Source organism: Neofelis nebulosa, chromosome 1 (genome assembly GCF_028018385.1).
Source record: "Neofelis nebulosa isolate mNeoNeb1 chromosome 1, mNeoNeb1.pri, whole genome shotgun sequence".
Taxonomy (NCBI): domain Eukaryota; kingdom Metazoa; phylum Chordata; class Mammalia; order Carnivora; family Felidae; genus Neofelis; species Neofelis nebulosa.
The window spans coordinates 210,485,705-210,489,754 of NC_080782.1; the positions used below are offsets into that span (position 1 = coordinate 210,485,705).

Sequence of the window (4,050 nt, forward strand, 5' to 3'; positions counted from 1 at the left end):
ATGAAGCAGTCAATCCAGTGATTCCTTGGACATGGCTTCCATTGGGAAGAGATGGGAAGGACGTGACGGCAAAGAGAGGACCAATAGATAAAAGGTAAGTTAAACATACAAGAGTTTTCTTTAAAGAAAAGAAAGAAAAAGAAAATGTTAGTTTCAAGAAAAAGGAAAAACATTGAAAGCCCATGTGTCAAGCTATAACCAAAACCATGTTCTATCTTAAGTAGGTTTTGTTTTTTTCCCCTTTTTCTTTTTTCTCTTTTTTTTCCAGATAAAATCTCTCCCCAAACCATCATCACTTTTTTAATGCTGCCCACACTGTGCTTCATCTTCAGATCCTTCATCTCCAAATTTCTCAGGTGGAGGGCTTGCAGAAGGTTTCTTTTCTGGAGAGCTTTCTGGTTCCTCCTCTTTGGGAGAAGGAGTCTTTTCCTTTGATGCCCTGGAAGCTGTTGGAGAGAGCCTTCTTCCCTTTGCCTTTCTTTCACGGGGATTGGTGTCACTGCAGCCTTTAGCCTGAGTTTGGGAATTTGCTTTACTTTTCTCTCAGGTTTGGACTTTTTAGTCATCTTTTTTTTTTCTTTTCTATTTTTAAATAACTTTAAAGTCTATTTATTCATTTTGAGAGAGAGAGAGAGAGAGAGAACACGAGCAAGGGAGGGGCAGAGAGAGGGAGGGAGAGAATCCCGAGCAGGCTCCTCCATGCTGCCAGCACAGAGTTCAACACAGGGCTCAATCCAACCAACTGTGAGATCATGACCTGAGTCAAAATCAAGATTCAGGCCCATAACCAACTGATCCACCCAGGCACCCCTGTTTTTATTTTTTGAACTGCCATAGTCACTTTCATTATTGTCTTCTATTAGGAAATCATCTTAGCCAGAATCTTTCTCATGGAATGGTGCCTCATCCTCCACTTCTTGTTCTTCTCCACTGCCCACATCTTCTATGAGCCTCTCTCTGTGTTTGGAAGCTACTTTAGAGCCCGCCTGCCATTGCTGGAACACACTTTTGTGACCTTCTTTTGCATCTTCACACTATCCTCTGCTGAGTGAGAATCATCCTCCTTGGTCTCCACATCTTTTTCTTCTGAGTTCTCACCGTCTTCTTATGAATTCATTCAAGATCGCCTCTTAATTTTAACTTCTCAGGAAGATGATTGAATTTTCTTAGCTGGAGTGTCTAAATCTCTTCCATAATCTTCATCAGCATCATCAGATTCCTGAAACTGAATAATCAATGACCTTTCTATTTCTGACAGGCTGAAACATGTTTGTTGTCAAAACAGGACCCAGTGTAGAAGCCGAAGACCAGGACCCCTCTTCCCAACTTTGGTCAATGGGGCCATTGATGTGGAACCTGGAGCTGCTGGCTTCTCAAACTCCACTGCTTCTTGGTTCAGTGCCCCTTAATCAGACAGGCCCCCCTTCTCCCCCATCTCTTCCTTCTTATTTTTTTATTAATTTGTCTTTTGGGGCTTCCTAGGAACTTACCTATTTAAATAAAGGCCACATTGATACAGTAACCCAAGTCCTTTTGTACCCAGTGGAGTCAGTTTTCCTAACCTAGCATACTGCAAGTGCTGGTCTAATCTAACGTGGATAAACATGTTATTGAAGAAGGTTTTCAGCAATATTTCATCAAATAAACTTAGATTGACATTCAGATTTTCCCAGTATAAACCTGTTGATGGTATGATTAGGGCTTGACAAAGATCATAACTTTGTAAAATTATGAAACTGATCACTGATATCCATGTGAAGTCCTCTTTCAAACAGTTGGTGTAAGTTGCAAAGTTTTAAAAACTGAGCATCGTAGAAAATATGTAATACTGAACTATTCTCACCCTTTGGGGTTGTGTCACAGTCCTAGAACTCTGAAGAAGTCCACGTTTTATCATGAACAGAGGAGATAATTCTATCAATGGCCAGACTAGAATATTACTTGAATCCTAAAATACAGTATTATCATATCTGCCTACAGTCAACTCTAAAAATACTTGTCAGAGTAGATAGCTGTGTTTCTATCAAACCTCCAAGATAAAGTTACATGGTTATTTTTTGTGTCAAATTGTCAATACCTGCTTTCATGGAAGAATTTAATATGAGATTTGTTTTTACTGTAATAAAACACCTGGTGTCTCAGTTGTGAGGAAAAGGAAATATGTCCTAACCTACCTTTAATTATGTGAGATTATTTATATTATTTATATCTACCAAAAGAACTCGACAATAATGAATAATCAAATTGGATCTGGTAAGTTAGCAAGAAAGAGCACCAAAATATTAATACTGCATATGGCTGGATAGTATGGAAAGACTTCCTCTGTTTAAATTTAAAAGAATGTACTAAACTTTAAAGGAATTATATTATATCCAAATTCAATAGACTACTGGATGCTTAAAAAGTTCTATAGCCCTCTCATCTGACCAACAGTGTATCATACCATAGCTAAAGCCATAATTTTGAGAAAAGTATTCAGACATTCTCAGTTACCATTTATTTGAAGCAATAATGGTAATTTCAAAGAGAATATATTCTTTCATGCAGTATTTCAGCTTAGGTGAAAACCCAGAAATTACATCACTTATATTTCCAGCACATCTTTGATCCTGGCTCCTAAAATGACACTGTTTCACTGATAAAAATGTAATGTAATATATATGATTTTACTTAGGCATACCTTATTAAACATATCTTTATTTATTATCAGAAAGAAAACATTACAGAATCATATTACATTACTGTAAGGACTTTATTACCAGATTTAAGGATGTCAATATAATGTAATAAAATTACTTTAAAATGATGAAAGGAATAAAACATTCTACTAGAAAGCTCATAAAGAGCATAGGATGGAAACATGAGATAAATACTGTATACAATAATTTAATAAATGTTACATTTAATGTTATTAGTGGTAGATTCCAGTTATGCCATATTTTATTTAAAAGTTTACATGTCAAGATAACCAAAAGATGCCCAAGGATTGCTCAAATTCTATCATTTAATGTATGTATGCAGTAATATATGAAGGGAAAAAGAGTGTTATAGATTCTCCCTAATATCTCTTATTATTTTATGGTACAAGTTTAGTATACTGCAGATATATCTGTGAGTATAAATCAATATTAGAAACAAAAGCCATATGACTATCACTTTTTTTCAATGGAGAAACAAAATGGATAATTGTTCCATTTGCTACATTTTATTAATTCTAAGATACATTTAATCATATAATGCTCCTTTCAATAAATTTGCTACTATGTATGAGAAGAATAATGCAAATTAAACTATAACCCAATTCTTTCTTTTTCCTCGTGAATCCTTATGACAATCTTGTTATTTTATGACCATCTTTCCTGTTACAATCCCAAGTCATAGGTATCAGGCCTATGCCTCCCTTTCATGCTGGGGAGAAACCAATATTCCTCAAACCATTAATACTGAGATTTCAATATAGAACTGGACTGGTGTTGGGTCTACCTCCAGGGAAGATGGCAGAGTTGAGGGATTCTAAGCTTACCTCAACATATAGATACACCTAGATAACACACAATCAGTATAAATAACCCAGAAAATAACCCACCCAAAGACTGGCAGAACAGACACTCCACAGCCAAATAGGCCACATTGAAAACAGTAGGAAAGGCAGAGACGTCGGGAACCAAACTGAACCAGGAGGGAGGACCACTGCAAACAGAGAGGACAGAAAGGAGCACACTTCATATCAGGCACCACGGGCATGGGGGACCCACACTGGAAAGAAAAATTGTCATAACATTTGGCTTTGAAAACCAGAAGGCTCTAATTTTGTGAGTTCATACAGTTAGTGGGGCTTAACACCTAGAAATATAAAAATCAGCAGGCCTGGCTCTGGGAGAGCCAGAGGGCCATAGGAAACCGAGTACCCACCCTTAAAAAGATAGCATATCAAATAACTCCACTGTGAGACAGCATAGTAACAGCAGTTTGAAAAATGCCTGGGGTATATGGCAAAGAGATTTATTTGCTAATGTCAGAACATTTGCAAGAGAGGCAGGGATCTTTAGA

General features: G+C 36.9%; 1 pseudogene; it reads right to left on the minus strand.

Annotated features, from left to right (window-relative positions):
- Positions 1–288: 288 nt before the first annotated feature.
- LOC131497611 (nuclear ubiquitous casein and cyclin-dependent kinase substrate 1-like) lies at positions 289–1,268 on the minus strand (annotated as a pseudogene).
- Positions 1,269–4,050: the final 2,782 nt, after the last annotated feature.